This window comes from Anser anser (genome assembly GCF_964211835.1).
Source record: "Anser anser genome assembly, chromosome: 10".
Classification (NCBI taxonomy): domain Eukaryota; kingdom Metazoa; phylum Chordata; class Aves; order Anseriformes; family Anatidae; genus Anser; species Anser anser.
The window spans coordinates 21,211,532-21,239,314 of NC_139730.1; the positions used below are offsets into that span (position 1 = coordinate 21,211,532).

General features: G+C 38.0%; 2 protein-coding genes across 2 annotated transcripts in view; both read left to right on the forward strand.

Annotated features, from left to right (window-relative positions):
• Nucleotides 1-7,476, forward strand: part of LOC310904863 (uncharacterized protein) — a 499,219-nt gene extending 491,743 nt beyond the window's left edge. Inside the window, exon 13 of the mRNA XM_083850107.1 lies at nucleotides 152-7,476. The gene's annotated coding sequence lies outside the window, so the exon portion shown is untranslated. The remainder of the gene's footprint in view (nucleotides 1-151) is intronic.
• Nucleotides 1-27,783, forward strand: part of LOC310904784 (uncharacterized protein) — a gene marked incomplete at its 5' end in the record, with an annotated part of 195,057 nt that overhangs the window by 31,679 nt on the left and 135,595 nt on the right. The gene's annotated exons all lie outside the window — the stretch shown is intronic.

Consider the following 27,783-nt stretch of genomic DNA (forward strand, 5'->3'; position numbering starts at 1 on the left):
TTGACTAACTTGACAACTATGCACGTGTTAAATGCATGCTTTCTTCAAATACAAAGCAAGACTAATTTTCAAAATTTCAATTGGTGAAGATTTTGACTGTTTCATTCTTCGAATCAAGGACAAATTTTAGTAACTCTATTTACTTTCTCAGTGGACTCTGGTAAAATGTTGCTCTAAGATGCAGGGCATCAGAAACCTGAACCCATGCATCAGAGAACAGGAGTCTTTTAAAGCTGCAGCTTCTCACTTGCTGAAGACCATCCTCTAGTCACTGTTACTGCTCCAACATTGTCAACCACACTGAAATCAAGTCTATTCTCCTAAGACTTGGAGAAGGTTCATGTAATGCCAGGAAGGTATTGTGATGCTAATATTCTGTTTGTGTAATGGTTCTTCATCTGTCAATGTATGACATCATATTTACTAAAGCTAATCCAAATACTTTTGATTTCTTTCTTGGGATCTAGTAACTTCTGTGATATTAAAAAGTGAAACTTTGGGCAAAGTACTTTAAGTGAACGTGGTGTATGGAGTTACTAGTTTCCTTCAGGGTGTTCATCAGTCACTTTCCAAATACACTGAGGGCAGGCTCAGCATTACAGTTCACTGCTTCAATGCAAATGCTCATCTTGCATTAATGGAGTAAATTCAAATAGGATCATTACTTAGAATTGTTGCAGGAATGCAGCAAAACAGATTTCTAGTTTACTATGGATTTCATTTAAATTAAATCTAGATATTCCTGCTTCTTTTCTTATCTGCCTCCGTAGTTGCATTGTCCTCCAGCAGTCTTTAAGTTATCTGTACTTTCCTCTTTGCTCCTGGGGTCTGCCCATTCTACTTGTCTGCTGTTAATTTTATTATTTTCAATCTCTCTTTTGAAAAGTTTCTGTTATTGCAGTAGGATAAGTTTTATTCATAGGTCTGTTGTTCCTATGTTGCACACTTTTAACAGGAATTTGTCTTCAAATAGAAATCTAACCACTGATTCATTTAGAAGCAAAAGGAAAATACACCGAATGCTTGAGATGTACTTACCAGTGATAAAGAGATTTTTGTCAAGTTAATTTGTTCTGTGCTTAAAAATACTCATTTGTTTATTGCTTATGTATTAGGAATTCTAGAACATGAGACTTGGGCAAATTGAAAAGCTGCCTGTGAAAAGAAACTGTGGATAACAAAATGTATTCTGCATTGCTACATTTAAATTGAACTACATTAATAGTTTTTGCTGTATTCCATTCATTAGGACATAAACCTTTCAACATTTGTGCATGTAAGTAACTGCTTATTTGAGCAAATGTTCCCACTTGTGGATATACTGGCAAGAACAATTCTTAGACATTACAGAGACTTTACAGAATTGTGGTGTGGATTTTGTTACCTTTGTTTAGAACTTTCAGATTAAACTGTAATGCAGTATGTGGCCTAGCTTAATATGTGGTAATTGAGTTTTGGATTCTTGCATTCTTCTTAAGGGTTAATCTTTTCCAGATATGAGTGAGCACCCCTCATCCTTGAAAAGATTTATCACAGGTCAAGTTCAAAACTTTGTAACCCAATTTTGTGTTCTAAACACTTGGCTATTTTGTTCTTGACACATAAAACGCGAGGGGCAAATATAAAGGCACTGAATAATGGCCTCCAGCTCCTGAAGCAAATAATTCTAAAGACTATCTAACTAAAACAAAAATAGGATTTTAGGACTGAGTGAACATTTCATACTGGCAGCATATAATTCAGAAAGGGTACCTGTGAGAAAGAAACAACGGCTGTGAAATGGAGGCAGAAAGAAACCAAGTAGTGGAGGGCGTCAGCCAGTGGGGAGCTGGGAGAGTGATGAAGTACTTGATTATACCAACACATTTGAAGATAGGGCTGTATTAGTAGCATAATGTCTCTATATGTATGCACCCTTCATACCAAATATTATGTGTGACCTATTAAAAGAGAGAGAGCTTATAGAATGCCCAGCAGAAATCCATCTAGAAATTCAGACAGTGAAGAAACAATCATCTGGAAATTGCCTGATATGAGAGAGATTAAAGAAAAATGTTTTTTCAAAGGAAACAGGATTTGTTTTTCTCTCTACATAGGCCTATTATGCAGAAAAAGAGATAAACCTTGGCTCCAATAAAGAGTAATAGCCAAGTCGGCTCACACTGGGCTCTTTCTCCTCACCCATGTATCAGCTGGCTGTAACCAGCCGAGCTATGGGTGCACAATCAACAAAAGACGTTATCCTCCCAGGATTGTGAACATTCAGAAAGATCGACACGTTCATTTCAAAATGGAGAAAAGCGCTCTCCTTGTAAGCATGCCAGTTACTTCTGGCCTTTAGAGTTTAAAAAGATGAAATTCAGTCATGGCAATATTGGTAGTTGGTTTATGTGGTACTATAAATGCAAAGGTCTGAAAATTTTATAAGCTCTATCAGTCAGTATACTGTTGTGTCAATGTAGTGTAAAAACAATATTTTACACTGAAGGAATCTGTGCAAATAGTGCATTTCTATTCAACAAGTCTTCTCAGCTATAGATGCATTTTCACCCCTCTACTTCAGAAGTCTGGGTAGAGGGAGGGTATGTTATTTCTAGCCTTCATTATGCCAGATGCTTCTGAACATGCAAAATAGGGTAATGCCTCTCTCTTGTATGTCTCCCAGAGTAGTTGTTGGTAGCTGCTTTGCTTTTCCAGGATCATCTCTCAGCCTTTTCAGTTGATGCCTTTAATAACACTGAAGATGGTGGGGTTTTAATTGTGTCATTTGGGGATGAAGCAGATGCTCAGTGTAACTGAGGGCCCTGTGGGTCTGCTGAATATGATGTTGATGAAACTGGAAGAAACTGATTTGGTTTCCCTGGTTTAGCTTCATTTTGAGACCTAGCAATTAGCGGGTGGGGAAAGGAGGCTGGGGAGTAGCGAGGGGCAGAGAGAGCTCGCTTTGTTAGCTGGTTCCATCTGAGCATTTTTGAGGGGAAGTAGATAAGGAACCGTATGTGGTCTGGATGTGTAAACCTAGATTTCTACAGGGATTCTGCTCTGTTTCATGCCCCATCTATCTATCTATCTATCTATTATTTTTTTATGTAAATAATAATAAACTAAATGAGAAGTAATGGCAAAAATGGCAGGTAGGAGATATAATATGGTAGCAGTATGGAAAGCAAACATTAATCCTGGTGGGGAATCCTGTGACCTTTGATGCATTAAATGTGCAGCATTGTCCTTGCAATGACGTAAGTTTCTTCCTTGTCTCTAGAAAGAGTAGGAAAAATTTGCGAATGCATATGCACATTCATGTAAATTAATATAAATATTAAACATTCTCCACTGAAATGGTAGCTGAAGTATAGCATGGCCTACTGAACTCCAGCCATACTTCTCTGTGGAAGCTATCACTTGAGATTGAGGGGTGGGGTATCTCCTTAAAAATAATGTCTGACTGGGGATTTTTGCACACAGTTTAGGTAGGGATCTGAAATATCATGAGCTTGAAAACATGTATGTAAACGCATCAAACCACATTGAATCCCCTTCCCTTGCAACACTCCCAAGTAGGTCAAAATTCATCTTGATTGTGCATACCAAAGTCCCAATAAATGTCAGCGGATTTTGGATGCCTGAAGTATGCAGGGACAAATTCCCGTATAATTTTCCCGTGCATATTAACATATTCCCATAATATTAATAGCTCTGACATTACTGGTTGCAGAGAAAATGACAAAATGCAAGTTTTTCTTCAGTCTTTAGATTCTAATTTAATTCCTTTAGAAGCTGTGACTTCACAGCTGGTTGCTAATATATTGAAGTTGATAGTCAGTATCTGTCTTGCCTAATCAAACTAATCAAGTTTGATTTGCAACAATTTACATTATAAATTTGACATTATAAATAAAAGCTTTTGTCAGATCTGAATGGGGTCTTCCACTTTCAGGAAGAAATATTCTGAACAAAAAATTAAATGTACGTAGGCTTTTGGCTGTACATTAAAACCAAGAAGGATCCCAAAAAAACTTTTCCTTTTTATAGCATAGAAAACTTAGTAGCTGCATAGCCACATAATCTGTAATCAGTGTAATTTGTTGAAACCTGAGAGGGTGAAATAAAAAAAAAAAATCTTAGAGAAAATGTTAATTGGAAAACAATTTATGTGCCCCTATGTAGTTTACAGCAACATATGAAATACAGAGCTGCTTACAATATTTTAATGAGTATGCCCTTTTAGAACAGAATAATAGATTGCTTTGGTAGCATTTTATCAACATGCAAGACCTACGAGAGGAAGTACTCCCTTTTGTTTAACGGATGAGTAAATAACGCAGTAAATATCTACACAAACCATCATCAGATGTAACTTATAAACATGTGGCAGACAATTATCTTTACAGTTTTTAGCACCTTCATTTTTCTATTAATACGTATGAACCTAGCAAATTATAAAGAAGTTGAACTATGAGGAAGGGGGAGCAAGATGAAAATGGAAAAAAAAAAGTATTTTCTTTTTTGCCCCTAAGTAGTAATGAGAAATCAAATAGCAAGAAATGGGAGACACTGTAGTCCTTTGACTAAAAGTTTCACAAATCATGAACAATCGTCTCAGACTGGTAGAAACATTTATTCTTAGGTGTTCTCTAAAGTATTACAGTCTACACAATTTTAAAGTGATGTTTACAGGCCATTGCTGACTGTCATACTGCATGTCTGTGCCAGACCAGGAGGGGAAGGGGCATAGTGCGCCCCGTAGTCATGCAGCGGTTACTTAACTGAAGCTGATCTGGCCAACAGAAGTAACCCGGCAATGGGTGAGATGTGAGCAGTGAGGAGCCCTGCAGGACAGGAGCTCCCGTAGTGGGTGATTTAAGCCTTTCAGAGCCTCCTGTAATCCACAGGGGAGACACGTGGTGTCCTGGCCCCCAAATGCTCTGCAGTGTGGGCATACGAGTGCCCAGGCTGGGATCTGGGGAGTGGTGGCAAGATTCTAACTTTCCAGACTACCTCTGTGGTTACACGTTTTTGCATAGAAATGAAACTTGCCATGGTTGGGAACTGGTACTAGTTTGTGCTTGCTTTGCACGGAGAGATTCTCTGCAATGTATCCTACATTAAGATTTCCAGCTCAATAGCATTCGTAAATACCGTTGGAATTGGTTCAGGGGCAGAATTGGTTGAGCAGTCAACGGTGAAAGGAGAGCCCTGTGCCTTGAACCATGAGGAATAAAACTAAATGAAAGCGGTCTCTCAGGTCCCCAGCATATGAGCTGAATTACAGAAGTCACAAAACAATATTTTTCTATTTTTCAATGTAATTATTTTATTTACTTTCAGAGCACAGATTTCTAAGCAGAGCTGAATATAGACAAAATTATTTTTCCTTGCTGTGGAAGCAAAGCTGTGTTTTCTTTTCCAAGAAAGGCAGACACATAGTGGTATTGTGGAAACTTAAAGGCTACTTTTATAAAACTAACCACCACTAACATATGAGTATGCAACCTCTGAAGGCTGCATTTACCCAAATTAGAGAGCAAATGGTGCACGTTCAGTTTTCTATTCAGTGCAGTTTTGATTGTTTTGGGATATGTATCTTTAGCAATGAGAGTCAAGTTGATCAGCACAGTCAAGAAACAACAGGTTCTTCAGTTTTATCAGCAGGAGAGCTTTGTTATGGGCAATGACTTTAAAAATATCTCAGGAGATGGGATTAATCAGGGGAAATGAAACTAGTTAAACTGAGATTTAATGAGGTTCAGGTAAATCAAAGACAGGAAATTATTTTATTCTTTCAGATTATGTAGCAGTTTTGTTCTTGTAATATAGAACTGGAAAGAAACATCGCTCATTTGAATAACCTCACATTCTCTAAAAAGGTCTGCTTTTATATTGTGACGTATTAGTTAACAAAAGAAATCATGCAAAAAATAGAGTACATTAATGCTAGCCAGATAACTTCTTATTGTGTACAGCTGTACAGGAAACAAATACAAAGTTAATGTTTAAATTTATCAGATATTTTCCATTAACTCTCTATTTAACAAGTGAGCAGCTATTCTATATAATATCCAATCTCCTGAAGTCTTAATGATCATGGATGTGCACAGTAAGAGATTAGCATAAAATTAGCACTGATGCAGCTATTAAAGAGTCTCAAAAGATTCTGATATCCTGGTAGATAAATTGGGCTGCAGAATATATCTTAGCTTTGTCAAATCCCCCAGGCTAGCTGCGTTAAACATACTTATGTTCGCCTGGGGTGTAGTCCCATACTCCTACCCCCTGTTTATTACTTTGTTCTAATCTTCACATTAAATAAAATAATTTATGAAGCTGTAGGGGACATGCTCCCAGCTGATACGTCTTGTAGGATCAATCCTCAAAAAGGGTGCAAGTTGCAAAGTAAGTCCTGGGCAGGAGGTACTAAGCGCTTTCACAGCCACATTAGCTTTTTTTTAGCACAATGCTCTGTGTGTAGCAGGGAGAATCAGGAGGCCAGAGGTGTTGTGTTGTCATTTTGGTTTGGTTTGGTTTGGTTTTTAAACTTTCTGAAGGTTGAACTGCTTGCAAAGTACCCAACAGATGCATTGTATATCATGTTGGGGGTATCTGGGTATATTACAGCTTGTTGATTTCTGGTATTTACTATAAATCGGTCTTTTTAATATAAGAAGCAAACTAATTATTTTGTGATAATGTCCTGTTTACAGTGATTTCCCTCAACCCCGCTCTTGTCACAGGGTCATGCTGAATTGCAGCTCTTTTCTGTTTCCTCACTTGACTGAATGCTTCAATTTTTAAGATATCTAACAGGACTCCCAAGGAGCCAAGCATATTTTTTTAAATAATTTGTTATCCCTGTGGGAATATTCTCACCAAAATGAAATATTTCCATGATGAAGCAAGCTCTTTAAATAGTCTGAAATTAATTCTGAATCTTTTCAGAGCCAGAATTTGGGATGATGTGTTTTCTTTCATACTCCTCCCCCATCCCTTCAAACTGCCTCACTTGTCCCTACTGGATACAACGTCCTGCTACTTGCAAAGCAGTAATTATTCTAATTACACTTCAGCATTTAAAGCCATCTTCTGGAAGATGATTTACAAGAATTACATACGAGATCTATATACAATGACATGCTTGTTTGGCCTGAAGCATTTTATGTTCTTCAGCTTAATCGGAATTCTTATGATGAGTAGAGAAGTTCTAATGAGTTTCTGCTTGAGTCTGTGCCTGAAGATGTATTCAGAATTGTACTTGGCTAGTTGTTGGTTTTTGTTTTTGTTTTCTCTATGAACAGCTAGGATGGTCAAGCAATCCTTTATTACTCTGACTTGCTATGAGGTGTTCATTGCGATCACATGATCTCACAATCGCCACCAGTGTGAGCAGCTGTTTACACTAGTTGAAAAGGTAAAAATAAGGAAAATATTGAGTGGAATCTAAACATAACAGGCAGATACACTGATATGAATCAACATCAACACATGAATCTTTTTACTAGAGGAGAATTTGAAGAAAATACAAAAGAGAATCTGTGAAAAGCATTGAAGTATTTCAACCTCCTTTTGATACCTCACAGGTGGAGCTTGGGACATAGACACCTTGGTAGCAGGATGAGAAGCAGAACCATTTCACACTTCTCATCCAAAAATGAGTGGTGGGACAAGATATGGCAGTAATTTGATTTACGTCTATCTGGAGTTTTGTCACTCCCAAGATTAGTGTCAACTTTGTTCTTGATGCGTGTCTTGGAAAGTTGGCCAATGACACAAAGAACATGCATGCATGGTAAGCAGATATTCCAAGACAACATGGTAATGAGTGTGATTTAGAGAGCTTGAATTATTTCTGGGAAGTCTGCATGATCATGACAATATGCATGATGATTTAAATTATAAACCCATTCCAAAACACACCAGTTGTTGATAGAATGCTTTCCATGTGAAATGTTTTTGAGTGATTTTTCTAAGCTCCCAAACTATAATTCCTGCAATATTTCTGAGGTACAATGCAAACTGTGGTGCAATACTAACAGAAAAGAATGATCTTTAAAAGCTGATTAATGTTTGCCCTTCAGAATTCTCATGAAAAAAATTAGCATATATCCCAATGCCATTTTACTTATTACATCTCTATATACATGACTAAGATTATGAAGCATTAATATTAACATACAACAGGTTAACGTACATTTTAAACTCATTCTGTAATCATTCAGGAGCTTTGCTTTTGCCAGATCTCTAGAGTAGTGAGAGGAAAATGGTTCATCAGAAAATCTGGTGGCTTCCTATTGGTAAGACCATTATTACAGAAGTGGTTGTAATGAAGGGGAAAGTAATTGAATCGTCTACCATAGCATATTCTACTTTCAAAATGTTGAGGTTATGATGATATGCAATCTAGTTCTATAAAACAGTTAAGCACTTTCTTTAGATGAAACAGGATATACCAAGCTGTTCTATTAAGCAAAATGTCCTCCTTAAAGGCCTTACTGTATGTTACTGCTAGCACTGGGGAACGGCTCATAAGAAATAAAAGATTAGTTGATGCTTTCTTAAAATATAACTTTCTTTCAAGCATATAATGCCTCAGTTTTCTTTCATTGCCTTTAATAGAGAAAAAGGGTATTGCATCTAGTTACTCACGTGATGCTTATCATCAAATATTAAACCTTTCTTACGGGGCAGATTTTTTTACAGGCATTTAAGTGAATTTATACAACCACAAAAATACTTCAGCTGCTTACCAAGCAACTGAAGCCTTTTACCTACACTTCAGCAAATTCTGTTCATACTGACTATGACCTGAAGTTACTGGGTAGGAGCGCTTAAGTCCTGATGCAGTGAAGTTGTGGTCTTGACTGTGTTTCTGACAGTTAGATGTCCCTACATCAGGCAACAATGATATTATGAATTCTCTAACCATATTACTGCCTATTAATAGAGAGAATTCTGCAAAGTTTTTGAGATATAAGTGAGCATGGAAGTGCATTTCATGTGGATACACATCTCCTGTTTTAAGAGGTAAAAGGTACGAGGTGACTCCTGTCTATAGGAAGACTTTTCACGAACACTAAATTGGTTTGGGAAAGAACTAGGTCCTCTGATTAGTGTGTAACATTTTTTTCAAGTCAAATATGACCTGAGAAACCTAGCAACCAGATTGCTTTCCAATTCCTTGCTCTTTAGATTGCTTTGATGCTCATGCATATTATTTGCCAACTGTGGGTCAATGTGTCTTGTATTGTGGAAAAAAGCAGGCAAAGACCAATGCATTTTCAAATTATGCATTTATTTAGCAAAGTTAAGACTGAGACTGCATGGCTTAAAGCTAGTGGTCAGCATAATAGAAGGTGAAATGTGGTATTGACTAATGCAAAGTAATGCACATTAAAATGATTTAAACTACTCATAGAGATTACAGGCGTGTAATTAACTAAAATCATTCAGAAAAAAAGGCTTGGGTATCTCTGTGGAAAGGTTAACAAGATATCCCTTTGAAGTAGAACATGGCGGTCAGGAAAGTTCATAAACTTGGATAAGCCTAGAGAATGGGATTTTAGAAAATAAATCTGAAAATATCGTAATTTATTTGGAATCAATTGTTTACCACCATTTTAACTGTGGTATTTGGTTCTGATCAGCCATTCTAAAATGATATTGCAAAGAAGATAAGGACTGCTGGATTGGTATTTACTGCTGTAGGATGTCATTGTACCAAAAAGCTTAGCAGGACTCAAGAAAGTATTAAACATTTCCTTTTAAAACGAGAACAGCCATGTTTACAAAAAACAGGATAAAACATTTATAAGAAATATACCCTAAAGCTGAAAGACTGAGAAGTCAGCCACTGACTGGAGGTAGATACAAAACAATTTATCTTAGGACTTTTTCTCCATTGTAAGATTTCTCTTATATTTACTGGAGCTGCTCTAGGAAGTAGCATTCTGGACTGACAAAATATTATTTTGTTAAGCATAGCAAATGTGTGTAACTCTTTTCCTCTGGTGTACAAAAGTTGTACATCTGTGACAGTATTCATTGTGATGAAAAATACATTACCTTGACTGCAGATATTATATGTTTACATTAATAAAAAAAGTCCAATTCAAGCATGCGTTCCTCATTGTAGGGATTATCAGCACAATCAAAGAAGCTCACAAAGGATCTTGCATTTCCTAGTGGGTTTTAAGGTCTCTTGCTGATGTTTTCAGTGTTACTAGAACTATAGTTGGAGATAAATTTTAGTAGAAAAACAAATGTTCAAAGAAAAGTAGTGTCAATGTGAAATCACACAGCCTAGATCTTAGTAAGATTTTTTTTTTACACAAATTAAAGTTGTAATTTTTTTAAGTTTTTAAGAAAGTCATTCTACTTCCCACCAATTTTTAACCTTTATCTTTTTTTGGTATTTCCAGAATATGTATTTTTTAATTGAAGCAGCTTCAAAACTCTCTAGAGAAAAGTGTACACTACTGATGCATTTTATTTTAGTTGGAACATATAGAAATATTTATTTATTCTTATTGAACAAAGCATCAAGAGACAAAGTTTTAACATTTCTTTATTTTTTTTTTCGGTTTCCCAACAACCTAACCTCTTGTATGTGAAACAAAAAATTAGTGAGTATTTAGCAGTGCATGGCTCATCTGTCTGGAAATAATGTCAAAGTACAGAGCCCAACGCATTGTTCTTTGGGTCTGGCTCTATTGTCATGCCAGTGTAGCTTAAAACCCCACACTTTCTTTGAGCCACAAGTTCCATTGGCAAAAAGAGTCCTCAGCCCTTCCCTGAATGTACCAACCTCCATGCATAGAAACCAGAGCAGGGCGAGGTAGGAGAGCAGAGATGTGGCAGTTCACAGGTGGTCCCTGTATGACCTTTGATGTATTTCAACAACTATGGGGTTGAGACCCAGGACAAAAAAAAAAAAAAAAAGAAAAAAAAAAAGGCAGCTCATCCTCCTTTCGTTTCCACACCCAGCCCTCTTTCACCCAGCTCATTTGGCCTGGAAGGTTCCTACCTATTTGCACTAAAACAGCAAGCTTGCACTTCCCTAACTATTTTTTTTTCCCTTAAATGAAATTTTTACCCCCAAATGTTGGAAAAAGTGGTGGCAATGAGTAGGCTGTTTCTGCTTGTGGCTGTGTGAACTCATTAATAATGACTTAACCTCTTGAAGGAGAAAGTGGAGCTACTTCATTTGCTTTCACCCTTTCTGCTGTCATTCTGTGACCAGCTACCTGTACTAAAGTAGAGATTTTATCTCTTAGCACTGCTTATTGAAAGAAAAGTAGGTGGTGGAGGGACATGGACACACAACTGTTTAAATGATCTTTTATATTGGTTTTGTCCATCACACTCATTCCTGTACAGTGATATCCATTTTCTGCTGAATTAGCTTTCCTGGAAGCAATAAGCAATACTTCCTGTCAATCAATGGGCAGGAGGTGTTGTTTTCAAGAAATCTGATTAAACAAAACATGGAAACAGAGCCTATAGGATTCACTTAGAAAAAGACCTCAATAAGAACATTTTATGAAAATGCTTCTGGTTTGATGTTTTTAAATGAAAGACTGAGGGCAGGAGGAGGATGACAAAAAAAGGATGGTAAGGCTTGGAAAAATAAGAGAACTAAGGTAGGAATGCAAAGAGGTGATATATTTTTCTATCCAATTTACTCTTGCCTTTTTCAACCTCTTTGTCGCAAAAGTTGAAATTTACCATTTTTCCCAGAAAGCTGTTACGGGTTCATGTTGTTGCTTGTTCTTTTAACAGTATTGTAATCTTTCTGTAAGTCTATCAGCATCCTGATAGTATCACAGCTTGACACCCTACCAGAAGAGAAATCAATGATGCAGAATTTTTGTAACTTGTTTTATTATGTGCAAATACACAAGCCATGGAGAAAGAGGCAGCTGTAAACACTATACAGGCACTTCTGTCTTCCAGAAATCTCAGTTCCCAACATCCATTTCCCAGGAATTGCTTCCAAATATAGAGAATAGCACAGAGAATAAACTCTTCTATCTGCCACCACTTCTCTTTTAGCATCCTTACATTAAGAAAGAAAAAAAGCTATCTTTTCATGTAGAGACTAGGTGTTGCTCACACTGTGGAAGAACTCAGAGACCCATGTATAATAGTACTTTTTTAATTTCTGAAGACTGAGGTTATGCTTAATGCTATATTAAATACGGAAAGCTGTATGGAGCCCTGTTAGGATTTTTTTTTTTTTCTGAATTATTCAGTATTGTCACCATGTTTGTCATCTTTCAAAAAGACAGGTAAGATCCTGATCCTACAAATTGCTTACTGCTTTGTGCTAAATACCTTCACCTCCTTGCCTTTAAAAATGCATCCACATGTTTTTGGGTTGACCTCAAATTACACTCCTCAGACATACACCACATAAAGCATTTTATCACTCATATTTTAGGTACAGGCCATAGCTGCTCAAATAGTTTGAAGTGCTGTTCAGTGTTGGCACAGGTCTGTAATCAAGAAAGCACTTGAAGGGAGCACAAACCAAGAATTCCCAGGGTGGGAGGGAGATCCTGGATGTGTCAGGAGCAGAAGCAGCAGAGCTCTCAGTGTGGTGAGTTCAGATTGGTACTGAAAGCTCTGTGGGGAGGGTGAGATAAATGGCGATAACAGAATTTGCAGCAGCTGAAGGCCATTGCACATGGCAAGCAGGAGAAAATCTCTTCCACCATCTCTCTGTTCTCAGTGATTAGAGGGTTTTGATTTCATGAATTAGGTAGCTGGAACTGATAATGCTGTACCTTCTTTAGTGCAAATAGTTTAAGAACTTGTCATAATCTAGACCATGTTTGTATTTCTTCAGCAGTTTAATGGAGTGGATAGGAACTGAGACTGATTGTGCAGGGATGGACGTAGGAACTGTTTTCTCTTTAGCATTGTGCTGAAGTGGCTTATTGTAGGAGAATGTTGGGCTCTTTGGGGCTTGTGAAATTAAGTGTGGTGTGGTAAGCTGAAGAGTTTGGAAAACACCAGAGTTTTGAAGGTTTTATTTGGATGTGGTAAGTCTTCCATAAGTAGAGCCTTCAATAGCCAGTATTGTCACTCTAAATTCAGCATACCTGAAGCTGAACTGTGAAGGGGTTTGATTCTTTCTGCACTGAAAAACACAGGGTTTTAGAATGCTAATTTGTGAAGCATTGTGTAGCAGAGCTCCACACAGTGCAAATCCATAGGCCACAGCCCCACTTGCTATTCACTCAAGATTTAATTAATGAGTTTGGAAAATCAGCGATTTATTAGACTCCAAAATGAGGTTGATTTGGAATATTGCCTGTCTACATAATCAGAGGAAACATGGAGCATCTTCTCCTGAATAAGCATATCAGATTTTCATTTTCTGCACTTAGAAAGCTAATGCCTCTTCCAGGTTTAAATTTGCAGTATCAAATAAGTTGCACTTGCCAGAGGTCCACACTGTGTAAAAAAGTATTCAATAAAATCCTCTAAAATTAGAGTGAACAGGATTTTTAAACAGATTGTAGGCAATGACTACATTATTTACCCTTGCACAGAGAGGCTTACTCTTTTTGTAGATCAATCATTTCTTTTTGTTTCCTTGGAGGAGAAGAATGAGTGTTTGTTTTTCATGGAAAAAATCAGAACAGTTTCTCAGTCCTTGGGTAAAGAAGAGCTGATGCTAGATTCATAACAGGTTTTATCTTAAATGGATAAGGACCCCTGGCTTTTTATTGGGAACTGAGGGAGCCCAGAACTAGCCTCCAAACCAGGTCCTGATACTGAGTGATCAATGATTCTGTCTGAAGTGCCCGCAGCTTCTCCTATGTTTTCCCTGCAGCGGCAGAGAGAACATTAATTTTCCATAAGTGAATTGCTGCAAATATGACTTTAATATAATTCTCAAATGTTTGAGTAAAAACCCTAATGTCTTCCAGTAATTTTCTTCTATAATCCTGTGTCACTGATGATTGTAGACAGTGATAAATTGTCTGTGTCTGATTGCTGTTTTCTTTGTCTCCTGCCTCCAGTTACCTCACTGGTTTGGATAACGCAATATTCCTTGTTAGGCTGTTCTAAGTTTATTATCCTTCATATAAAAGGGGTACAGGCACTTGATGGATAGGCATATCCAACAGTAGATCAAGAGAGCTACTAACCACCAGGGAAGGCCACACAAATAGCTGGAGGCAGTGACTGCTGCAGCTGAAGGTGTAAATGGATATGCATTTATATCCTCTACATGCATATTTTTCCTAAAACCATTACTTTGCAGAAGATAGCCTCTTCTTCCCTTCCTTTCTCCTTTGCATATATGTTACACATCTTAGTATTGCTCTTCTGCTGCATCACTAGGCTTCATTACCTGTATTTACACTTTTCATTACTGAAATCTAAATGGACCCACATGCCTTTATAGAGTCCTGATGTCCCTGTGGTGTCCAAAGCTCTATGTACTTTTCTGTTCTTTCTTGTGTATGCGTTTCAGCCTCCATTTTATTCAGTGTCTGTTGCAGGCAAAGTAAATGTAAAGGGAGGGGCAGATTTGCAATGAGGAAGATTGTCTGCTGTGAGTCTTCTATGTTTTAGCATCCCCGATAGAGAAAAATACTCAGACGTGCTGCATTTGCAGCTTTAAACAATGTCCCAGATACCAAGAGACAGTAGTGTAGTCACTGATTAGTCTCTACTAGTGTAATTGAATTTGGATTTGTAGGAAATTTTGAAGGCTTTCACAAATGGTAGTTGGCATTAAATTACTTTGAACATTAGGAATCTGAGCAAGTGCGGCTGCCCATTTGCCATTATGAAAAGCCTCTATAAGCAGTATAGCATCTGAGAGGCACTACTTTGTGAAAAAAACATTAAAGGGAACGGATTTTCAAATGCAATTGCCACTAATTTCTTAGCTGCTGGGCAAAAAGATAACTGGAACTAAATTTCTATATGATCATACTTACAATTTGAAGTCAGCAGCCAATGTCAGTGTATTACTTCAGAGAATTTAATAATAAATGCTATTTTGATTTTGACCAAAGAAAATAATTTATCTGATTTAAAAAAAAAAATACTGTGCATTTTGCTGTCTGAAGAGGAAAGAATCACAGAATAGACATAGTTTAGTTTGAAACAAAAAATGTGAGTATCATGAGGCTTGTGAAGATTGACTGGATTTCTTTAATTATTAAAATAGTTCTGCTCATGGCCTGTAGAATTCCCTGTCTCGTCCATGTGTAGGTTGAGCTAAGTCAACTTTTTTCTCTATATTGAAGAGGACTCGATGGGTATGCCAAAGTGCATTCAGCATGTTTTTAAACAGACATTGTTAGAACACCCTCATTCTGTGGGTGGGCATGCACATTGCCCCACCTTTTCATTTCGTGTGCTACCATAGTTGTGTGATGGGAGAGAAGCCAAGAAGCATATTGTCCAGTCTGCTAGGCAGTACAAGGGTGTTAAATGGGTTCATCTGGTGAAGTTGAGGGAAAACAAACATTGGCCTTCCAAGCCAACAGGAACAAGCCTGTTGTGGTGGGTTTAGTGTTCCTTGGGAGTCTAGAAGCATTTGATGAGATTAAGGACAATAATGGGAACAGAGAGGTCGTCATAACACTGAACTGAGATGCAGCTTTCTCCTAAAGTTTGTTCTATCTTTTGCAGCAGTTTTTACCACAGCTGCTTTTTCTACACACCCCTCCCACCCATTGAGACCCTAAGAACAGGGATGAGAGAGGAAACTCAGAGTAACAGGATATGGCCATGGTGCTGGAAGAAACGTGGCAGAAAGAGAGCATGAGAGAGAATACATAGAGGACCAGATGGTCTCTTAAGATACTTAAAATATTTCATCACTGAGAATGGGGTTCCTGCTGTTTGGAGATGAAATCTTATCTGTCAATGGCCATCTTTCTTGCAATATTTCTCTCTCTCTCCCTCACGCACATCTCCTGTCCACGCTTTGAGCAAAAAGTCATTCTGCTCTCCATTGCTGCTAAAATTATTTTGGAGGCAGAGTCAAAAGGGAATATATGGGTCCTGTCAAGGAGAAGTCAGAGAGAAGCTCAAGGCATTGACAGATGTCACACGTTGCTTTACATCGCAAACCTGTTCATAACTAGGATTTCAGTAAAGACAGCAGTTCATTAAGAAAATAAATATTTAGAAAGAACGAAACAGCTGATCAAAATTCTAGTAAGGAAGCAGTGTTCCTTTTCTACCTGTTTGCGCCGACAAAAGAGGATGTTTCCTTTCCAGAATTGTGAATATCTCATTTCATGGCTTTGTATTTTAGGGGTAGGTGGGGATGTTGTCTCCAACACTGTTGTGTGTTTTTGTTGTTTTGTTTTGTTTTGTTTTTGGGGGCGTGGTTTTGATTTTGGTTTCTTTTGTGTGTGTTTTTGTTGTTGTTTTTTGTTTGTTTGTTTTTTCATTGGGAATAGTAGAATTGCAACAGATTTTGTATTTATCTAAAATGGTAACGCCTGTCTGCTCTTGTTAAGTTTGTCTTGTGGTTGTTTTTGTTGTATCACAGTGTCATGAGATTAAAGAAGTCCATCACCTTGCTGTTTACTGTTACCCTTACACTGGTCCTGATATCTCTGAGTGCCTTATAGACATTGTTTTCTTGGCATAGGACCGCTCCCAGAAAAATAGTGCCATACTTGAATACCAGTTTCAGTCCTTTCATTTCTGTGAGCTGGCAAACAATAGCCTTTGTAAAATGAGATGCATGATTTAATTCAAAACATATCTTCTATAGAATTGACATGTACCATGTAAGTACTGCAGCTGATAATCTTTAGGAAGACAATTCTAGGGACTCTATGGATGTGTTTATTAATGCTGTCACCATTCTTCTACTGAATAGCATCATTTTATGCATGTAGTCCTATTGCTTTTAATTGAATAATTTGATGAATGGGGAGGCAAAGAGCTTTCTTCAGGAGGTCTAACATGGCAGAATCAAGCACGTGATTACACAATGGTTCTTCAGGGAGGAGCATTGGAGCTTAATAGTTGTGATATTGCCACCAAGATAAGCATCTTAAGCTAAATTGTCAAAGGTTTGCAGAGGGTTTAACCACATGTGCCATTCAAATCAAGGGGAGTCACAGAGCTAAAACCCCATGTAATGTTTTGAGAATGTATCTCCTGGGTGATAATTTCATCATCTAAAATATATAGCATAATGGATAGTTGCTGCATGAATACGAAGTTTTAAGTCCCTCTAGGGGCTCTGCCAACAGCACAAACCATGAGAGTGTATCTGAGTTGTTTATGAACAGAAGCAGAGTCCCAAGAGTGATACACCACTATAAATTCACTCCAGTCTGTGCCTATCTATTGTTATTTGTAATAACAGAGTGTGCAGTTTTCCTCTAAAACTACTTCCTTTAAGAGCTCTAACTGAGGAGTTCTGCTTGAAAATCAGTTCTGGTAACTGAGGATTTTTACTGGAGAAAAGACTCCATTTTCTCTATCAGCATGTGAGTACTTTATCACACTTTAATTTTGTACCTAACATAATTATTTAGTGAATTCATGTGATCATGCCAAGTATTTGCAAATAATTTTAGAAACATATCTCATTTACTTACTGGACCTTATTTGATAATAGATATTCTAGTGAACTAATGATAAGCTTTGTTAATGTCATGTTGACATGTAAACTATGATGACTTTCTTAAGAGACTTCTTTAATCAAAATATCGTGTTGTGAGGTTTTTTGCTAAGAAAATAAGAGATAAAAAGCCAAATGAGGTTCATGGCTGTGAGAGCCATGAGGAAGAGCCATGAGGATGCCCCATCCATGGAAGTATTCAAGGCTTGGTTGGATGGTGCTTTGGGAAACGTGATTGAGTGAGATCTCCACGCCCAGGACAGGGTTGGACTAGGAGATCTTTAAGGTCCTTTCCAATGCAAGACACTGTATTCTATTCTGTGAACTTCTGAAGGGTTCAGTTATTTTTAATTGGGAAACAGTTGTGTCTTTTTCCTGACAGAAAAGCCAGCTTAGGCCTAGTCAAAACAAAGGAATAACACTGGAGTGGACAAATTGATTCGTAACCTTAGAATTTTCTATTGCAAGTTTCTGACAAGAGTTTTTATGAACACAGAATTTTATGTAAGATCTAATTAGCATTAAATGATCAAATGCTGCTGTAGCTGTCATAGTGACCTAAGCAGCAGCACATTATTACTTAAGTAATAGTGTTATTGTTATATATAGATACAAAAATAGACATTGTTCAATGTGTGACACTATGCACGAGTGCTGCTTAAATTCATAATGTTGGCTGACAGCCATAGCTGTACAGGGGGGAAAGCCACAGTTTTCCACAGGGCTATGGCAAGGAGTAAGCAACACCAGCTCTGTGAAACATCAGATTGAAAAGTTTGTGCAGCAAGGATTCCAAATGGCAAAGAAAGCTAATAGTGCTGGGGAGGGCACTGGTATCTTCAGTCCCTCAGAGAAACAAACAAGATACAGCAGCAGTGTGTGAAGTATTTGGTTAGGAAGAGGCCCTGATCTTTGTTCTCATCCTTCAGTGTTTTAGCTGCTACCTGGAGGAATTCACTAGTTCTTGCATTTTACAGTGTTTGAGGGAGTTACTGGGGAAGGTAAATTCCTACAGCATACTTAAACAAACAAACAAACAAGCTGTTTTTTGTTTGTTTGTTTTGTTGTTGTTTGGAGCTGGGAACATACTGTGCTTTTAACAAAGAAATACAGTCAATGAAGCCCCATCTTCAGAAGCTACAACCCAAGGAGGCTTTAAATTCATTCAAGGTCAGTGGCAATAAGAAACTTTTGTGTTTAAGATCAGATATGGTTCTGTTTCATCAGTACTACAGTTTGTGGTAAAATGTATCTCTGCAGTAGTTCTTGAAATTATTTAAGTTAAGAGTCTGTGAAGTTGCTAGTTATCAAAACAAACTTGCTGTTACTGTGAAGCTGCATAGTAGGAGGCAACTCATAAACACTTCATGTTTTCTGGTAGTTGTTTTTGAAAAGTAACTGGAAAGGATTCCATTATGTCCCCGTTAATCTTTAAAGAAATGTTATTCCATTGAAATAAGCAAGCAGGCCTAAAATGTGGTCCTTTAAAAATGTTATTTTGGACTGCTGTGTTTAGTTTGATGGAGGGAGATTTTCCTAAAGAGGCTTCTGTGATAGCACCACAGCTGAGTACATGATGTAGGTAGCAGTTCTTTTCAGCAGGTGACTTTATTGTGCACAGCATCCATTTTTTTTTTTTTCCTTCTGTGAAGAACAGGGAATAGAAGAAGTACAAAAGCAGTAACTGGAAAGGGTGAGTTCATGTAATACATGTTGTAGTGGGTTTACGTGGCAAGGTTTTGGTAGCAGGGGACATAGGGGTGGCTTTTGTGAGAAGGATCTAGAAGCTGCCCCATGTTTGGTAAGGGCCCCGCTGCTGACCGGAGCTGAGCCAGTAAGTGATGTTGTTTTGCGCCTCTGTGAGAGCATATTTAAGACAGGGAAAAAAAATGCTGCACCACACACAGCAGCTGGGAGAGTGAGAGGAGTGAGGAACAGCCTTGCAGGCACCAAGCTCAGTGAAGAAGGAGGGGGAGAGGTGCTCCAGGTGCCTGAGCAGAAGTCCCCTGCGACCTGTGGTGAGGACCATGGTGAAGCAGGCTGTCCCCCTGCAGCCCATGGAGTACCACAGTGGAGCAGGGTTCCACGCTGCAGCCCATGAAGGAGACCACAGTGGAGCAGGTGGACCTGCACTGACGGAGACTGCAGCCTGTGGAAGACCCCTGCCGGAGCAGATTCCGGGCCGGGCCTGTAGACCGTGGAGAGGAGACCATGCAGGAGCAGGTGACCTGGCAGGAGCTGCTGCCTGTGGGGGATCCAGGTTGGAGCAGTTCGCTCCTGAGGGATGGACCCTGTGGTACGGACCCATATCTGGAGCAGTTCTTGAAGAGCTGCTGCCTGTGGGAAGCCCACGCCGGATCAGTTCACCAAGGACTGCATCCCATGGGAGGGACCCCACAGCACAGGGGACGAGAGTGACCGAGAAGGAGCAGCAGAGAAGCAGCGCTATAGACTGACCATAACCCCCGTTACCCTGCGCCGCCTGGGGGGAGGAGGTGGAAGAGGGTGGATTGGGGGGAAGGTGCTTTTGGTTTCTTTCCTTTGTTTCTCACTTCTCTAGCTTATTAGTAATAAGCAATAAATCTTACTATCTCCCTATGCTGAGTCTGTTTTGCCCGTCACGATAATTACTGCGTGATCTCCTCGTCCTTATCTCAACCCTTGAGCCCTTTTCATCGTATTTTCTCCCCGTTCCTCTTTGAGGAGAGGGAGTGAGAGAGCGGTTGTGGTGGAGCTTGACCGCCCACCCGAGTAAAACCACCACAAGTGAGTTCATGTAATACATGTTGCAATCAAAAATACATACAGCAAAGTTTCATCCCTATCATAATATTAAGATGGTGCAAAATCAGTAAAGTGAAAAATGTGGTAGGGTGTTTTCTTCAGACCAAAATCCTCTTCTGCAAATTTAGAGTACCTAAGCAACCAGGACAGGAGCTATTCTTTATATCTTGGCTTCATCTTGTCTAGTACCTCTTAAAAACTCTAGTTACTCAAAGGAGGCAGCTCAAACCATTTTGTAACTAAAGATGCAATCAGCAGAAAGAAAACTAAGTCAACTGAAGTCATCCCATTCAGTTCAGTGTTTATTAGATTGGGCTGCATGGCACTTGGCATTTTCTCTTTTATCAAACCCCATATGCAAGTAAATTTCAGGAATTTGTGGAAGTGACATAATCTTTAAAAATAATACTTATTTTCAGCTGTTCAGTATTTCTGCATAATTACAAAATGAATGCTTTATTCATGTGTTCGTTCCTGCCTACTGTTGTGGAAAGTTTCAACTGGAGGTCACCTTAGAATTTTTAAAATATTTATGTTTTCATAGAATCATTAAGGTTGGAAAACACCTCCAAGATCACCTAGTCTGACTGTACCCCTACCACCAATATCACCCACTAAACCATGTCCCTAAGTACCACGTCCAACCTTTCCTTAAACACACCCAGGGACAGTAACTCCGAAGTGCCCTATTCCTTGGTGGCAAGCCAAGGTACAAAAATGGGTAGCGTATCTGCTGATCAGTATGTGGCATTGGTGACCTCTTGCGGTTTTGCTGCTCAGACCTGATTCCCCTTCTCAAAGAGCAGGCTGCAGCATCTCCTGATACCCAGGCAGGGTGACAGGGCCTTCCTCCTCCGCCAGCACCCAGCCCACTGCAGCCCGTGGGAGGGTGAACGGGCTGCAGCACAGGCTTCGGGAGGAAGCAGCGCCTGGCCAAAGCCGTGCCTGGGCTATTTAGCCTGGAACTGGGGTGACGCACTCATGTTCTGTGCTCTTACGTAAGCATGAAAAGCAGTTTTGTGTTTCTTCTTAAAAAAGAAAAAAAAATCTTTCAGTGTCTTCAGGGTGTGAGGGAGGAAGTGTCTGCTCAGTTCCTACGAACTCCTGCAAAGTTTCAGGACTGCGCTAAGCAAATAAATTGGATCCTGGGGTGGATAACTGTTAAGACCTGTGACGCGAAAGGTGTGACACTGTGAGTTCATCTCTAAAACATTGCATTCAGATTTACTTCTCTTAATTTAGGCTATTAGCATAGTGAGAAAGATTAAGCTGACTATTATGCATAGCAGATCTTGAGAACATGTCTTCCAAAGTCTATTTGAAAGTCTACAAAATGTGGCTTAAAGGAGCCAATGCATAAAATATTATTCGGTCCGTTTCCATGGGATTTCCAAGTATTTCTCACTGATAACCACTGTTTGTTTACAATTTCTAAGACAGTTTTCACTCTCTTGGAGTTCGTCCATAGTCCTTTGTGCTCCTATTTTTAAATAAGCTTTTTTTTTTTCCTTGAGGGAAAACTCCTTTTGAAAATCTGAGAGTACACAACAGGAAAAATCTTGCATCTCTCTGCATGCAATGACTTCTGACCTTTAAAAAAAAAAAAAAAGGAAAAAAGGTCACGATTACTTTTAATTATGTTTTCTCAAACTTTGCAGGCTATTGCATGGTAACCTTTGTTTTATACAAACAATTTACTGTTGAGTTGATTAATGGGAGCTTCCAATAACATTCAGTACAGTGACAGTATAGTGATTGGCATGAAGCAGGAAATGAGATTGTACAGCAGAACTGAAAAGCAGCATGGCATTTGCCAATATACAGTCTTTTGGTTCATCAGACTTGGGAAAAATGTTGTTCTGCTCTACTGTTCTTTTCTTTCACCTTTTCTAAGATTTTAGTGTCATATGAAAAACATTTCACACTTTTTTTTTTGTCTTGAACTGATGTAGGAGTGCACATCATAAATAATGTTAGTAAAGCTAGAATCTAGGTGGACACATAAACAGAATGATGAAAAAGGGGACTTTTCAGAAATATAGCTATGCATGGGAGTTCATTTTAGCGACAGGAGCTTGTTTCAGAATTAAATAGTCCAAGCTACTTCAGTAATTTTGTAACTGACTAAATAGAAAAGTTACATTTGAGGAAAATTACAGGTTTTGTCCAGCCATGTGTAAATAGTGTGACTCACAGCATTCTATGATCTCTGCCATATGATTTTATCTCTGCATATACAATATTTTTAATGAAAATATGTGCAATTATACTTTGCATATTAAAAATTATTCAAAAATGCACATAAAATTATGCTTTATAAAGATCTCTTTGCCTTTTTTCTTAATTTTTACCAAAAGGAAATTAAAAGATTTACCGCAAACATGTTATTTCCTGCTTAAGTGTTAGCTATTAGAACTTAATGTTATTTACTCAGAAGATGTCTTGTATGGTTGTCGTCTGAGATAAAGGTAGATAGTCGTTATAGTCAGAAATGGCTGCTTGCCATTCTGTTTAAAAGAACAACCTGTGTGATTTTTCTAAAGGGCTTAAAATCCACATTGTACCAACCTCTAAGGCTGGCAGAATCAGTATAGAAAAGAGAAACCAGCTAGGTTTATTTAACTATTTAATCTGCCTAAAATGTGTGTGTCCAGTTGTTCATCTCCTGAGAATAAAAATGCTCACAGAACAGGTTCTAAATTCATTCTGAGTTTATCACAGAGATTCTGCACATGCCTTAAAACCTATTTAAGGTAAGAAATATCAGGAATGAAAGTAAAGTTTGATTTGATCAAAGATGGGAAAGGTTTAGATTTTCCCTTGAAGAGTACCAGTCTACCCTGTCCTGCCAAGTAATGTTCTATATTTTATTTTTTTTATACAGAAATGGCCTCAAATATGCATGAGGTGTTAAAAAGTAAGCTTGTGATAAGGTAGACGTTTGGAGAGGGCAAAATCTAGAGGTTTATGGTATTAATATTTATACAGAATTAAGGCTCTCTTGCAATTTCTATCAATTTCAAGATTTACTGCACTATTCCTTTTTCCCTCCCTAATTCTCCTGGAACAAAAGGAAAATCACTCTATTTATCAGTGATTTTTTTCCCACATTGAACAGTATCTTACTCTGTAAAATTGTCATATTGAAATTAGAATCTAAACTGAAAAATATGCATTGAAAGCAAGGCTTGAAAAAATCCATTTTTATATTTATTCTAATCAGTTAAAGAAGTATGACTTAATCTGTGGTCTGTTGGTCATAGGCAGCCTAGTCAATAAGCAGAAAGGAGTTAACTGTCTTCCAAAAATTAACCCTATTTCTGCAGTGAAGCAAACTGGTGAAAATGAAAGTAATCAATGAATATTCAAAGCTTAGGGTAATCTTTGCTTGGGTGTAAATGAAGACCACTGTATAAAATGGTCCAAAAATTTTTAGTACATAGACTACATGCCAGTGACTTGAAGTATGCCTACTATTGAAATGTTCAGATTTTGCAATATTATTTGAGAATGAGAAAGAAAAGTCATAAGTTTAAAAACATGCTCATTCTCATGAGCACCTTACAGGACAGTATTAAACTAAATGTTGATATTTTTTTCAGGTGGATGATTTTTGATCCATAAGTTTAGTTACGGTGCTGTATTGGTATAGTAGCTTGGATATCTCAGGATGTCACTACAATAGCACCTCAATTTGGACCAGAAGTGCACTTTTTTGAAGTGAATCTGCCAATTGTTATCCCATGGGTTTATATTTGATGATTGACAAAGCAACTGTGAAGTGCAATCTGAGTATCTTCTACGTGAAACTGATCAGAGGATGCAGTCCAGGAGTAGGTTTTATGCCTTCTAGATGCTAGGTGGTGTTTAGTCCATGGGACCAGACTAGAATGAATCAGAAGTAAAACATCCCAAAATGTATGTTATGTAGATGCTAGATTCTCCATGTAAGCCTTTTGCATGACTCCACGTGCATTGTAGACTTGTTCCATGGTCATCTTCCTTCTTGGAACATGCAGGTTACTAGGAAGGCTGTAGTGAGGAAACAGATGTAAATTTCCATGATAGTGTCTGCATGTTGCATAATGTAGGGTTTCTTATTTCTATACAAATTAAGGGGAAAAAATGGCTGAAAGTAGGCTCTTCTCAGAACAAATTTTGTTTTGATGAAAATTCAACTTAAAAGTGTTTTGGTAGATCTTTTTTAGCAATCCATCCAGTTATATATCAAGTTAAATGATACTCAGATGCTGTAGTCTCATACATTATCCATTGCACTAACAACAAGGGGAAGACTGGAGCTTGTGTGGAGTTTCCTTTCATCATCTGAGTCTTACTGTGAAGACAGTATTTGCATGAATTGTCCTGACTTAGTCAGTTCCCCGACTTTCATAATGGGGGCACATTTGGTTGCTTGGTTACCCATTTCAGACGACTGTATTTTAGATAATCATTGATGGAACTGTTACCCAGAAAGTGACTGAGCAGCATGATGCAGGTTTTCAACAGGTCTCAAATGAAAAAAATACATCTATGCAAGCAGAAAAGAAATTGTAATCAATATTTGCAATTTACATATCTGCTCACGCTTACTGAACATGTTTACGTGCTGTTTGTATATGCCACTTTGTTGTTGTTCTTGCATCTTTCAGCTAAAAGAAAGTAGAAATTACAGAAATGTGTGATATAAATCAGCCGGAGTGATGATCGTGTGTATCCCACCAGATTTTAAGAGGGGAGCTATTGACGAGATGCAATGAAGAAATCAGGCTCTTGTAATTGATTAGAAATCTGTTTACTCTACAGTATGCACCAGCTCAACCAATCTTTATTTTATAAGGAAAGGTTTAATTTGTTTATAAAACGTGACAAGTGCAATCATGAGTATGTGAAATAAAAGATTCATTAAAATATTGTTACTGATGATAGGTGCCAGCAGTTTCACATGACATGGGGCAAGCAGTTTAAGATAAAGCCAGCTTAGAAGTGAAGTCATGCTACAAGGTACAGTGCCATGAAGTGTTTAAATGATTCACATCTCTTTAATTCTTTTGATTATTTTATTTTCAAAAAAAGAAAAAAAATCAAACTTTACTAAACACAGCTGCTAATTTTGCTGTTATAATGGAATTTCCACTGGGATGGCAAAAGAATTAAGGAGAATGGAACTATACATGTATTCCAGGTGAGAATTTTAAGCTGCTTCCACTGCATTAAACCACAGAACAACAGTGTGGTCAGTGCTTATGATAGTGGGTATTTCTCCCTAAGGCTTAGCTTCTTAAATCTTGTAATAATCATTAATCTGAGTGGGCATTTAGAAAGCAAAGTAAGCTTCTCTCTATCATGACTGAATCAAGTGGTTGGAGAAGACACACTAAACATGACCAGAAGATGGAAAATTGAAGATTATAAATATGATTGGTTTAAAGGCAATCTTAAAAATTTTATAGCCATCTTAAGAATCTTTTGGGGCCCAAGGGCCCATTAAATGTCCATTAACATTTAAATGCTTTAAATCTCATTATTTTGATCTGAAATTAATTTAATTTCTAAGCTGAAATGCAGGTGTTTCTATGTCACTGATTTTTTTTTCCACAAAATACTGATGTTGAATAATTGCTAAAAGCCAGAATGTCAGCTTCCAGTGCGTTCACAAGGGCTGTTTATTGTAGCAGCTCCTATGTTCTCCATACAGATCTGAGTCTTGCTATTGCTAAGCACTGTGCCAGTATCTAGCATAAGATACTCTTCATTTGAAAGATTCTGTCATCTGGTGAAGACTAAAGGCAATTCATAGTCATAAGCAAAATGGGAATAGTAAGGAGAATAGGATAAAAATGTTTGTTGTTTAATTTATGGGGAGGGAGAAGCACTTGAATGTGTGGGCGAACACAGCTATGACTATAGGTTAGTGTTCTACAATATTTCCAGAGGATGAAGTTGAAAAAGAGTTGTATTTTCCGTAAGTCTAAGTATTCGAAAACATATACATTATTCCCCACATTACCTGAGTTTTGCAGTGTTTTTGTCTGTTTGTTTTTGTTTGTTTGTTTTTTGTTTGTTTTTTTCCCCCAGATATGAATTGTGGTTTGCATTCCAGCTTTTGAGCTTTCAAGGCATACTCTCATATTTCCAAGCTTCTGTCTCATAGCTACAAGAGCTAGTAACTTCCTGGTTTGCTGGTTATTGAAGGGTTTAGGACTTTATTTTTGCTCATTTGATTACTTGTCTTCAGGATCTTGAGATTTCAGAAAACAACTTGATACTGTAGAGTTGGTAGTAAAGCAATGGAAGTTAGTGACACTGAATCCAATTACAATGCAATCAATGAAAACATATTCTGGGAGGGGATGAGTCAAATTCTAGGCCTGTCCTTGTAGTATGAGTCATAGTATGAGGTCATAATATGAGATCAAAACGGGGATAAGTATTCTTTCTGAGCACACAAACTTCTTGAACTATAGCTAATTCAGATGTGTACAGTTTGATTTTCCCACCTCCTGGGACAGAGTGATTCTTGTTGGCAGTTTGGAGAGTTTGTGCACACACTCCCTTTCAGAAAGGGATGAAAAGAGAAGGTGGTATAAGTTTGAGCTGAATATACTCAGTGCCATTTATCATCTTCAAATCTTTTTATAATTTCTTATCTTTTTTATCATTTATCATCTTCAAATCTGAATCTTTTTGACCTACTTCTGTTAAATTAATCCTTATTTTTTCCTTGTTTTAAGAACATGTAATAATCTACTCTCCTCTTCAATATATATCTTGTTTTCCTTTCCTTTCCTTTCAAGATAGGAAGAGATTTCTGTTAAAAACATGTCTCTCTTTAGTCATTAGAAACCCTATTGCCATATAGCAGCTACTTATTGTTTTAACTACAGTAGTACTTCTGCCTTGTGGGCCTTCGTATTGATTTTTCTTGTGGGAAATTTAACCCTGTCGTTCAAGAGTATAGAGTGGAACCAGCTGTTTACAGAGAGAAACAACTTTTTTGACATCAGAAAGGGCAGCATACATTGTGGCTGGCCTCCTGCTAGAGTTATTGATACATTTTGATTTTTGAAGAGCAGTGACTTGTATGTGCAGTTATCAAGGCCAGCAAATAACATGACTTAGCAAGTGCATCTAGCATGAGCTTTGTGACCTGCAGCATAGACACTGTACTGGGCAGTGCTGCTGCCCGGGCAGGTGACAGCCCTACTCCTAGGGAAAAAGGGTTGGTTATAACCCTGTGCATATCATAGAATCATAGAATATCCCGAGTTGCAAGGGACCCATAAGGATCATCTAGTCCAACTCTTGGAACCGCACAGGTCTGTCCAAAGTTTAGACCATGTGACTAAGTGCACAGTCCAATCGCTTTTTAAATTCAGACAGGC